A 13,484-nucleotide genomic window follows, 5' to 3' on the forward strand; every position below is an offset into this window, starting at 1 on the left:
TGAGATCAGGCAACGCCACTCCTCTCGGTGGCAGACTTCTCCTCATGGCAGGAGAGGCCAGGGAGCTTTGTGGGGTCTCTTCTTTATAAGAGGACCAGAGGCTCACCCTCATAATCTGCGTACCTCCCAAAGCCCCCGCCCCCTAATGCCATCACACTGGGTGTTAGGATTTCAACATACAGACTTCATGGGGAATCAAAACAATCCAGACCGTAGCATAACCTAATGATTATATTGTACATTTTAAAACTTCCTATTTTCCTGCTGCCTCAACATCCCCCAAAACAGGCTATGAGCACCCCTCCAAGATAACCAGGTACACCAGTATGAAAAGGCTGGTCCCTGCCACAAGTTCCCCTTCTTGCCCTTCCCTGACTGTGAGCTAGTGACATTCAAACACACCAGTGAGATCCTCTCGCACCTTCTGCTGAGTACTCCACCCTGACCCGCAGTTGCCCATGGGTTCTCACTCTCAGCTCCCCACCCACTTGGTTGAACTGGCTCCCTTGATGTTCTGACTTGAGGCCCCTTTATGACTGTCTCTCCAGGACCTGAGAATGTAAGAAACTTGTTTTCTTGCACTTGTCCAGTGCCTCCTGTTGTGGCCACACCTGACTGACCATCTAACGAAAGAACATAGAACGACACAACAAGGGCTTTTTAAAGGAGATGAAAGCAATGTCTGCATGCATCATCTAATGAGTTAATGTTAGAAATGAAGAATCTAAAGCCCACAAGGACAGTGACTTGATCAAACTCCCCAGACTAATGAGTGGCAGAGTAAATCTTTTGTCTCAGATCTTTCAATAGGTACCTAGTTTTTTTCTGTAAATACACTAAGCTGCTTCTCTAAATATCTGATTTTCCCATGTTCTCTCTCATTTTTCACAACAGGTTACTTCCATAAAGTAAAATAATAAAGACCAATAATTATTGCAAAGATTTTTCACACATATTAATAAAACGCTCAGTCAGTTAATCTGTTCCAACAAACAAGTTTGGATAAATTAGTTCAGGATTACTATTTTAACAGTTAATACACGTAAAACTAATCGAACAGTTGTCTGTGTAACTGCAAATAGCAAGAAGTTCTTTCCTTCCCTTCTTCTCTTTTTGGTTGTTGCTCTCCATCATGCTGTAACTAGCTACCCTATAACTTAGTGGTCTAAAACAAAAGCTTGTTACTGTGTTTCCTGATTTTGTGGATCAGGAATTTGAGCAAAGCTCAGATTCGTGATTTTTCTGCTCTGTGTGGACTTACTGGGGTCATTCTATGGTATGCAAGTGGCGGATGGGTAAATCAAGAGGGTCCAAGATACCTTTACCCAGATTTTTGTTTTCTCAGCACAGATGGCTAGAAGGTTGGGCTCAACTGGGTCACTTTCTCCATGTAAACCTCAGAGCCTCACCATGTGGGTTCTCCAGCAGGGTCATTGGACTTCTTACCTGGCACCCTAGTGCTCCAAGAGACCACGGGGGAAGCTGTCTGTGCTGTTGAAGGCTAAGCCTGTCATGGTGTCCCCACCATGCCCTATTTGAAAAGGTAGCAGCAAAGTAAGCCCTGATCCTTGATGGGAGGAGTGTCAGTGCACTTGTAGTCATCCTTAATCTTGCACAATACATTATCAGCCCTAAGGTTACAGTCAAAGCCTTAATAATTACCTTCTTTCCCTTCACCGTCTGATTTAGAATAGCTAAGCTTTCTTAATCAATGTTTAATAGGAATATATATTAGCCTTGGGACAATTCAGAGTTACTCATGTTGAAATAACTAAGGTGGTCTTTTTCATTCTATGTTTGTAAACTATCAGATACACTTAAGTTTTATTTAAACTTCCTGCTTAAGAAGATTTACATTTTTGGTTTTACTGTCTATTGTTATGTTGTAGGGTTTTGACATCATTGAGACTCAAATTCAAGTAGATTTGTTCTGAAAAGCCTTTTTCCACTGCTTGGGCTCACTGCATATTTTTTAAATGATTTGTGAGTAAACTATAGATAGTATGACTATATCTTATCAAAATGAAATTAACAAGAAAGGGAAACAAAAGAATCATTTTTAAGTGACTATGCGATGTTGGGTATGTTGATAGTTATGTAGTAACCACTGGCAGATAATATACTTTATTTAATTGTGGCAAGAGAAGCTAATATATTATTAATATTAATATTAATATTATTATATTAGTTGGATTTTTACAAATCAAAAGAAAATGTCACCTAAATTAGGAAAATGATAGTCAGCCCAAGAATTATACCTCCAAACCCATATGTTTCCTGCTTTTCTGGAAGTGGGAGATAATCTTGGTTGGGCATTTATATGTGCTTTAGTCTCCATTCCAAGTTTTAGCCACTTTAAACAACACAAATGGTTAGAGGACTTGAAAACTTCATGTGACTGCATTACCTGTATGTAAAACTAGTGTTGAAACAGGAATCTATTCATGGTTTTAATGGTAAATAAAACAGAATAGATCAAATATTGCAAACAATTTTCAATATGGAGTCACTTTTCAGATGGATAATTTTAAATTTAATGAATGTGAAACAAACTATCTAAATATTTTATTACTCAAACTCAAACTCAGAAGTAAAAGAGATTGTGCTGTGATAGTTCTCTGACGGAAGAAAATCTTGGAAGCAGTTATCAAAATCATATTTTCTCACATGAAAGGATGTGAAACCACCACAGATGCTAATAGTATCCAAGAAAGAAGTCAGGTGAATACCAAAGCTAATCAGCATTTCTAAAAACTCAGATAAATTTGAGACTATAATAGGATTATACTCTCTGCTACTCAAGCCATCAATATTTGCATATGAAACTGGTAAGGTTTAGAAACTGGGATAGCGCTACTAAGCCTAGATTTGTGCCAGTAACAGCTGGAACTTTTCTTGACTTTTCTTTCTGCAAAGAAAAAAATAGGAAGAAAAAAAAAAAAGCCTCCTTCAAAGTAGTTGCTTTGAAATCTCATGATTAGATGAGACTCAGTCTGATATCAAATCAGAGAGCGAGAAAGAGAAAGAGGGAGAGAAAATCATTTCAAGTGCTAATTATAGGAAGTTCAAAACTCAAGAAGAATAGCAGAATACTTTTAGGAAACTTATCTTTTAAAAAAATTCCAGTGTAACTAAAGTCACATGAGACAGAATTTAGGTAAAAGAAAATGTTTTCTCCTATAAAATAGAAAAGAAGGATGTTATAAGACATTACATAAAAACACATATTATTGATTTAAGAATGCATACTTGGTAAAAATATATTAACACAGGATAGTGACAAAATAGAATAGCATGACATTCAATATTATAGATCCACTTCGTCATAGCTGAACAATTAAATTTCAGTAGAGCAGAATGATTTACTGTTTTTGACTGATGAGCGTCGAAATGCTAAGTCTGATTGCGGAAGAGTTGATTGAGTTGACATGCCAAAATAGATCAACTTGACTGATTGCCCTGAGTGACTCTAACCAATTCTTCAGTAAAGCAATGTGCAAAAATAAAACGATTTCAGTATATCTTACTTGTTAAGTTTAAAAACCACACCTTTAACTCCCAGAGAGTCAATTCTAATCACATGAAAGAACTTTAGACTTTCCCTCTCTATTAACGGAGCCACCAGCCATATGTGGCTATTTAAATTTAAACTTAAATGAATTAAAATTAAATAAAATTAAGTTTGGAGTTCCTCAGTTGTATTAGTTCCATTTCAAGTGCCCAAAAGTCCCATGTGGCTCAGGGCTCCCATACTGGACAGTGCAGATATAGAACCTTTTAATCACAGCAGAGAATTCTATTGGACAGCACTGATCTAGAGAATTCCACTGGCTGAAATTAAATTTTTGTGTATTAGAGACAATCTAATATTGTCTTGTAAGATCCTTCAAAGGTACAATAATATAGAACGAAAGGTTATTGACATTACCATAGTTACAACTTTTGACAAATGGATAAGTAAAAGATAAACAATAGACTTTTTTTTCTTAATTGGCTAAGGATGAAAATAAGCATAATTCTAACTAGTAGACTAGCCTACGGAAATAAGCACAACATAGTTTGTAGTCAAATAAAATTGATGCATTCATGATGACTTTTAAAAAATCTGCAGGATTAACCAAACTTTAAAAGTTGGCCCTCTTCACTCTTTTTTTCGCCCCCCAAATTCCACGCTCGGATCAAGTGTAGAAACTGTCATAGTTATAATGGTCAGTAGTAAAAGCTTTTCATCATTGCTCAGAACTGATTAGCTTTTCATATACAAACCCACCAGGGCCCATTCTCATTTACCCGTCAATAAGTGAAGCCCTCAGTTATCCACTGTCACCTTTATACACACACACCCCTATCCGACATAACCTGTTACTATTTTAAATGACTGTATACTTTTGCTTCTCAGAACTACAGAGAGCATGCATCAGGTAGACTAGAAGTTCTGATACTCAGATATGATTATTTTTATCACTGATCCACTTTAGTAAGAGCAGATCTCAGAAAACCTCTTCATTCTTGACTGAAGTGAATGTGAATTCAGCAAGTGACCTGATATTATCTTCTGTAGTTAAAAAATATACTTTTTGACCCACCTTTATGAATCTATACAGTAAAAATTAAGGCCTTACTATAGAAGGAAGCTTATTTGGGATAATTTCTAGAGGTAAAAGTTTGGAAACAACATAAGTGTACACCTATAAGGAAATAGTTGAATAACTATGGTACACTCATCATATAAAATTATAAAGTTTTTTTTAATGTGTTAGATCTTTCACCTTTCATGTGCAGAGATTACAAAGTATACAAACATGACTTTTAAGTAAAAAAAGTGAATGAAAAACAAATACAGAAACACAAGAAGAATAAGGAAAGAATAATGAGGAAAAGCTATAATAATTGCCAAATGTGAAATCAAAAGTTAACTATATTAATATACAATTTACATGAACATGAACAAAATTGTGGAGCGTTACATACTATGCTTTTAATATTATTTAACTTGAGAGTTAAGAAAGGAGTTTACAGGAAAGTTATCAATTTTGCCTTTACATATTCTTGTATTGTTTCTCTTCTTCCATGGAGTACATATCACTTTGCAATTTAAAAATATTTAATTAAAAATAATTCATTGTGACTCTTCCATAAATAAGCCCATTCTGCAAATTAGGGATGGCAATAAATACTAATAGATTAGACTTAGCGCTTCATAATTTTTAAAGTACTTTCTCACATATTTGATTGTGACAAGGACCTTGTGAGGGTGGTTGGGCAGAAAATGGTGCTTCCTTCTGAAAATGAATCTAGTTAATAAGTGGTGGAGCCAGGATTAGCACCTGAGTGTTCTGAATCAGTGTTCCATCAGTTCACAGTATTACAGCTCCTCCAAAGAACATCCCCAAAGAAAAAATATATATAGATGGAGAAATTAAGTCCTACAAAAGTTCGTATGTCAAGTCTTTCCAATTCTATTATTTTAGCACTTGTCTTCAGCATCATCCTCTCTTCTCCAACTAAAATCCCTTTTTAATGTTTCTAAATAAAAATAAGTTTGTAATTAGGATAAAAAGCATGAGTGTGAAGAATTATGATATGTTTATACTGAAGATGTATTTTTAAGTATAAAAGAATGTTTATATGTTGGAAAATTATTTTTACTGAAATACAGTGTCCCTTGTTTTATTCATTTGCATCAAATAGTAGCACCCTTTTGAAGAGATGGTGCACAGATAAATTTCTGTGCGTTGTTAAAGCCGGGAACATTCTTAGACATCAAGTATTAGAGTATAGCACAGCATCTCTTTCAAATGATAAAAATTAAAGGGGAAATGGTAAGCACTGGCAAAGCCAGAAGGGTAGCAAAGGAAGTGTGATGGCAAATAGAGTAACATCATTTTTCACTTTCATTTTTCAGGTAAGGAAAACTTGTCTATGAAAAGTGAATTTAACTTACAAATAATGTGGTATAAATGTACGAGGCCCTGTTTTGTTACAATAATGAGTAAACCGAGGTAGCTATATGCAATATTTAGCCAGAAGGGAAAAGTAACATTTTAAAATAGTAACTCGTGAAGAGCAGTGGAGGCATATATAATCTGTCATACAGAGTGAATCAGTTCAAACGTCAGAGAGCTTTTGTTTGTGCATTATGCTAAGCTGTATGGGGTTATCTGATGTCTGTTTTCAGTACTGATAAGTAATGTCATTTTTTAAGTTGACGTCTTTGCAAAGAAAGGACACGGAACACAACCTGTTTAGGATGTCAGTTGGAGAGGACTGCAGAATAACGTTGTGTACTTTCCATACTTAAGCCTGCATTTCAATCCTATTTGCTTTTAGTCTCCACAGTAACTAGGCATATTAGGGAGCTCAGACACTTATAAATATCATAAACCAGATGCTCTCTTACCCACAGGATTTCTGAAATCCTTACGATGGGAAAAGTGGGCTGGAATCCAGGGCCAAAATCCCCGAGCCTAAATTGATCGAGACAGTAGAAAATAAAAGAAAAAGAGGATATCTGATTAACAACTCTCTGTGATTACTAAATCTAAAATCTTTTTTCCAAGTGATTGGCACCATTCAACACTCATTACATAAGTTTTGGTCTAAACTTTTTTTGAGTTATTTGTCCGTACATCTGTTTTTATATGTGAGCATAACTCATGGTAAGGCATTTTTTAATCATACATTGGTTTGAGTTGAACATATAATGCCTCTTGAAAAATAAAAAGAGAGAAATGGTGACCTCATGAATAAGAGAAGAAAAAGAAAGTAATTTGCCCAAAGGAACATCTTATTAAGCTGTTTGGAGTGGGAGAACAATTGAGATTTTCGCATGTTTATAGACAAACCAGTGTGGGTTCCTCAACTATAGGAAGGAAATTTTCATAGAGAAAATTTATCTCCAATTCCAAGGAGCCCAATATCATACCCTATGGAGCCATAAAACTAGCTAGTAGAGATTTTCAAATTCGGATGATAACTTTGCAGGTACCAGTAGACAAGGGGAAAAGACCTAGAATCTTTCTTATAGGTTTTAAAGTTATTCACAGGTGACATTTAAAATGCAAGAGTAAAAGGTAAATTCTAATATCTCATGTGCTGAATTCACTGCCAAATTTTTATTTCTATAAGCATGAAAGAGATGTTTTATAAAATTACACAAATATTACACTAAAAGTTAAGTATCTACAGGATTGTCAGTTAATACTAAACATGTGGCAAGGACATTCAGTACTTATTAAGCCTATGGAAAATTTTATCAGTATCTTTGGCTTTAACAATAAAAGGTGAAATGATCTGTACTCTAAACAGTGCAATTCTACAATAACTTATTAGGGCTTATTGACTTAGATGTGAGGGTCCATCCTCCTTCTTTCATTGTTTATTGAGTCCTGGTGTTAGTTTGTCACTATCTGATGGAATTTGTCCACTCCAGCTTAAATATTCTGGGCAGATTCTGTGGCTGTCTAGACTTTTCTGACTGTGGTTGCAGTATTAAGAATCTTTCAGTTAGTGGCCCTGAAAGACATTGGAGACACAGGAATTGACTCTCTGTTCCTATATTCCCTGAGACTGAGCTGCTGGTCAATTCTCTGGCAAGAGACAAGCATCATTTTCTCCTCCAGTACATTCCTACTCTTACTCATCCTCAAGGATAAAATAAGAATGCCCTCCTTCCCTGCTGAAGAACAAGGTAGGGGGAACGCAAGTCAACGTAGGTAATAGATATTTGTAGTTATTGTGAGGCTTTACGTGTTTATATGTCCAATGATTGCAAGCTATCTTATGGGGGAAATGAGCAAAGTTTGAATTGCTTTCTTGTTTCTTAATGCACTGCTAATTCTATTGCAGGTATGAACTAATTCAGTCTCTTTTATTCTATGCTTTAATTATGGAGACAAGCTATGTACATATGGATAAAACAACAATCCAATGCACCATATTTGAACATGCCATAGATTGGAATTGACAGTTATTGATAAAGTCTGTTAAGCTATCCCAATCATTCTAATTTCCCTTAGCATAATCAAAATATTTAAAAATATATTTTATGATTATGATTATTATTTGATTATTTCCTATACCCTTTATTGTTCCAAGATAACAGAGGCTTTTGTTTGTCTTATTTATTTGCCTGATAATAATATGTATTCAAGAAATACTTATCAACTGAAAGAAAGGAAATATGAATGTGCTCTAGAAGAACAAGATAAGATGCAACAATGGAGGAAAAAAAGGAGAGAATGAAATTTATTATAGCTGGAGGGATGTTTGAAGAGTAAAGATAGGAATGCTCATGGTGTGTTCAGAAGACCGTGATGAGATCAACCTGACTTGAGCAGAGGTTTTCACAAGAGAGCATAAGGAGATAGAGTTGAAGAATTAATATGGAGCCAGATTACCAAGGGCTTTGAAAGTCAATTTAACTCTGATTGTATTCTGGGAATTAAGAGTAGAAGTAACATAGGGGCCAGCAGAAACTTATCTCCCAGTTTTGGTAAAATGATTACCAACTATATAATACTGCTCATGAAGCAGACGGAGAAAATGACATTTGTGCATAATCTTCATCTTATATTAAATCCTCTGGCTAAATTTGGTACCAAAAATCCAGATTCATCAAAGGTCAAGACCTCGAACAAATTTCCAATATCCTGCAGCAGTAAAGGTAAAACTTTTTGGGAAAAAAAAAAGAAAAAGAAGAAATGCATCATTAATATTTTCATATCACATTCCATGGTTCATAATATACTTATGTTTCATGAGCAGTATTATATAGAAGTTTCAGAAATGCCTTCACCAATTCATTTTGCTTATGTTTTCTTTTAATGTAGGCAAATAATACTGTACGATTATATATATATATGTTTACAGAATTATTTCAATAAGTATAAAATAAAATGTCTGTGATTACTGAGTATTGTGTCATAGGGTAATTCCTCTTCCTCCTGCTATACATTAAATAACCATGCACCTTTAAATCAGTGGCATCTTACAGTTGATTAAATATGGTTTGTCCCAGGAATTGGGCTAAGAGATTTGTAAGTAATACTTTACTGCATCTAAATATCTAGTCTATACTACAGTCCATACTATACTTCAGATATGTAAAATGAATCACACATGTCAAGTTCATTTCCACAATCTTACATATAGTAAATAGAGGTTTCATTAGACCCCATATCTGTCTAATTCCAAGACCTGCTCTGAATCATCACCCAGTGAGCTTGGTAAATATGTAGTTTTCTGCACTATTTCCCAAGATACTCTGCTTCAGTAAGTAAAGTATAGATTTTGGAATATGCATTGTTAACAAAATATCTAAATTATAACAAAATATCTAAATTGATTTTTTAGCAGGCGTTTGCATACCTCACTAATGTTCTTCTTTATTAGCTGATGGTGAAACATAAAAAGGAACTCAGTCAGTCTATTTGGGGCACACAATCAATAGTAGATAGCAGGAAGGCAAACTGGAATTTAGTTCTCAAAGTTCCCTTGCAATTATACAAGACAGACCTCGGAGTCTGCTGGAAAAATAGTAAAACTTGAATGGCATCAGCTGTGAAGGTTAGACAGCCAATCAAATAACTGTTCCAGTAGATGTAGGTAGAGAGTATCAAGTATTTAACCAAGTCACCATGCATCAGAGTTTCAAAGATATTAAGAATAAAAAGTCTCACAATGTTTAAAAATGTTAAATAACTTATCAATTTGTTTTACAAATTAGTTACTAATGTTATACTAGTGTGTAATTAATGCTATATAATTGTATATATGTGCATATACATATATGTTTAAAAGAGTTCTTCCAGTAAGTATAAAATATAATGACTAAGTTCATGAAGATGGAATTGATGATGTCTAATTTCCTTTGAAAAGCAATATCCTATGTTACTTTGATATGTTAAATCATCAAGTTAGGCAAAAACAAAGCTTAAAATAATATTTTTTATACTTTCAGGTAAGATGACATTTGAGCACACTTATCTAACTTCACTGTCTGTACTCCTAAAAAAAAACTCATTAAAATTAGATTTTAATGAATTCAGAGGAACATTAGAGTAATATTCACAGAATAGAAATTGATTAATTTCTCTCACAAATAGTGTGGGCATAACTAGATGGGAGAAAAGAGACACTCTGCTTGCCTCCCTGATAAGACAAAGGAATATACTACATGAAAGTAAATGAGAGGAAACCTGAAAGAGTTTTACTTAAAAACCTTATCAACTAATAAATGCTAGAATCAGAAGAAGGTTATGGGGCATGTGCAACACCAACATTTCACTCAGTCACTTTCAGGAAGCACACCAGACAAAGGCAGTCACACTAAGTTTGGAATCTGTAGCAGAGCTTATACAAGCTTATTTTGCATGGATGGAAACACTAATTCCTTGCTACCACACAAAATGCAAAATTAATTGACACGGAAGCCAAGCTAATATTGGCCTCCATTCTATTACCGACAAACTTCTGTGTTTCTAAATTAGCAATGTAAAGTTATCGACAAGGTAAACATTTCTGCTTTGTTTTGTTAGGACTGACTATTTGAACATGTTAAAACAAGAATGCAAGCAATTGGACAGAAATTATCTCAGTTTTCTACTGAAAAAGAAAAAAAAACTCTTTAAAAATTTTTAAAGCCTCACTAAACATGACAGAACACACTCTAATTAAATAGAAATAAACCTTTTTGTAAAGTCTCTAAAATTATTCTATGAACTAGAATGAGAAGAATAAAATAAATGTTAGAAAATCTGTAATCCTATTCTCAATGACATTCAAGAAGAAACAGCATTTATACAATTTATCAAAAGTCCCAATTAGGAAGCCTTTAAATAAGGAAAAACTGAGTGGAATTTTAGAAAGAAGTTAAAGCCAAAGTGGAAGCAAATACAGATTTGAAATTTTAAAACATGCTTCAGTGAAACAGCAGTCTAACTAAAGACTTTTTCCATAATGAGAAGAAAAGGAAAAACAACATAAAATAATAAGAGATGAGATTTCAGAAGCATTTTTGTATTCATCAATGTAACATGGCTATTGGTAAAGGAGTAAGAAAAAAAAAATCTTCTTCAAAGCACTGATGAAATTACAAGTTACTTAATCTAGTAAAGACTGGAGTTTAGAGAGGTAAGGAGAAAAATGAATCAATTTTTTCCTGATAGCATTTGCTAAACCTAGTGAACTGGATCTCAGATTTTCTCATCTTTATGGGGAAAGAGGTTTGAAAATAAACCCAGGTGGAGACCTAAGACAGAGAATCCAATAGTAGATGCATCCATTCATAAATCCAGAAGCCCAATAATCTTGAAGTATGTTTTTTAAAAAGACAACATTCAACTGAGTAAATTTTAAAGATCTTACCAGCTTTATTCAGTGATTCATGAATTAAGCAGCATCCAATCTAGGAGATAGGAATTCTGAGTAGCTCTACAAAACCAAAGTCTTTTATAGGCAGAAGGGAGCAGGAACAAGGTAGTTATACTGGGCAAAGAAAGTGGGCTGGTTATTGCAAGGCTACGTTCCTTGAGGGTATGGCAGGGATCTGCCAAGCAGAATACCTCACTAGTTCTGATCAGGTGATTCCTGATTCCATTTCTGGGAGACACCAAACTGTAATTAAGTCTCAGTTTGATGACATGGGGCTTAACCTAAGTGACTCCATTTTGGGTATGTTCTCTTATTTTTAAAAGATCCTGGAAGGAGACAAGTCATCCCAGATGTAAGGGCAGAGAATCAGGAAGGAGTGGGAGTGTTTTCTGTTCGAGGAATGATGGGACAGTCACATGCAACAATCTTCTGCTAAGAAAACCAGAAAATCTAGACAAAATATTTCAAAACCATCTCATTGAAACCATCTAAAAGTTACATAAGCAATATGAATGTTTTTAGCCATTATTTAGGAGAAATTTGAAGTCAAAAGAGGTAGAAAATGGCATTGAGTGCTGCTTTTCCACCATGTTGATTGGTGATATCAAAAGATGTGACCAGGACGTTGAAAAGTTGAACAGAACTTTCCATAATTTCATGCGGTTGAGTGAGGGGTGTGGGACAGAAACCAGGACCTGCCAATGAGGGGAAGTTCTTGTAAATAACCGATGATTGGGAACTTAAAAGGCTACAAACTATAATTAAAATTGAACTGAAAATAAACCAGAGAGTAAAGGCTAGCTGTGAAAATTTAAAGTGCTGATTGTATTAATTAGATTTGTCATCTGCCTGTCAGAGAAGAAGCAAATCCTCTCTGGAGAAAGATAACATTATCCAGAAGCTCAAATGATCTCTAAAACATTTCACATGCATTGTTTGACTTATAAACAAAAATCACCAGGCATATATAACAGGACAAAATTTTAGTAAAAACAATAACAGCAACAACAACAAAGAGAAAAGAAAGACCACAGGAGAAGCATAAAGGAGATTATCTTATAAAACCTAAGTCGGTATAGTCAGAATATGAAAATACACGGTAGAGAATTTTGGTACAGAAATGAAATATGTACCAAAAATCATTTAAATGTATTATAAATGCATGAAACAGTATCACCAGAGGTGGGGGAAGTGGTACTAACCTAAGTAACTTTGTAGATTAGTTGAGTCCCTAAGACTAAGGGCAAAGCAATTTTGCACAGTGCTTCACTCTACTTGATAAATTTGTTTCCTAGGGGTGCAAGTTAACAAGGCTAAAACCAGTATATACGTATACTGGAATGGAACGATTAAGTAAATGGATGGTGGGCAGTGAGACCTAGGTTTCTCAGTGTTGAAATGAGCAGCTACAGATAAGCAAAGGAATGTTATATGTGGAAATAGGCAACTATTTGGAATAGATAATTTGGAAACATCAGTATGGACTTATGATTTAGTATACAGAGACAGGTGGTTACATATAGAAATATTTATAAGCATGTGTATATATGTGGGTTAGTATCCATGCACATATTTCCTTGTTGTGTCAGCTGAGTGGGCCAAGAAGCAATGAGCACATCTAATACCCAGCTCTTGGTTTCTAATGTCATCCTCCAATAAAAAGAATCAGTACTTCCTGGAAAATATGGCTGATTCTAGGATGGGGCAGGAAATATACAAGATGAGCGTGGTGTGTCCTTTAGTGCCAGAAACTACAGATATTTCTTCTCTCCCTAAAAATAGCACATGTCCAATGATGGGGATATTCAAAGGGACATAAGAACCAACTGAAAGATGTACCAACAGTCAAAGCTGGAAGGCTTTGAACAACAAAATAAAAAAGCAGTGTAGAATTATATACCATAGTATAAACAAATATCTGTGAGTCTCATACTGATACAAATGACTGAATTCAATGAGGAAGAACAGACAAACTTCCTATGCAAAAGAACTCTAAATAATCTTTGTCAGTACTCTGCCCTCAAAGGGGGTGAAGTGCTACTTCCCACTCATTATGTGTGGGCTGTGCATAGTGACTCCCTTCCAAAGAGAACACTGTGGGAAAGGGGTGG

The 13,484-nt window shown here is 34.8% G+C and overlaps 2 non-coding genes across 2 annotated transcripts; both read right to left on the reverse strand.

Annotated features, from left to right (window-relative positions):
- Window positions 1-4,168: 4,168 nt before the first annotated feature.
- On the reverse strand, window positions 4,169-4,238 carry LOC116278838 (small nucleolar RNA U2-30). Its single transcript, XR_004188194.2, has one exon. It is a non-coding gene; the product is annotated as a small nucleolar RNA U2-30 (small nucleolar RNA).
- Window positions 4,239-4,393: 155 nt separating this feature from the next.
- Window positions 4,394-4,470, reverse strand: LOC116278839 (small nucleolar RNA U2-19). The gene has a single exon (XR_004188195.2). It is a non-coding gene; the product is annotated as a small nucleolar RNA U2-19 (small nucleolar RNA).
- Window positions 4,471-13,484: the final 9,014 nt, after the last annotated feature.

This window comes from Vicugna pacos, chromosome 7, assembly GCF_048564905.1.
Source record: "Vicugna pacos chromosome 7, VicPac4, whole genome shotgun sequence".
Classification (NCBI taxonomy): domain Eukaryota; kingdom Metazoa; phylum Chordata; class Mammalia; order Artiodactyla; family Camelidae; genus Vicugna; species Vicugna pacos.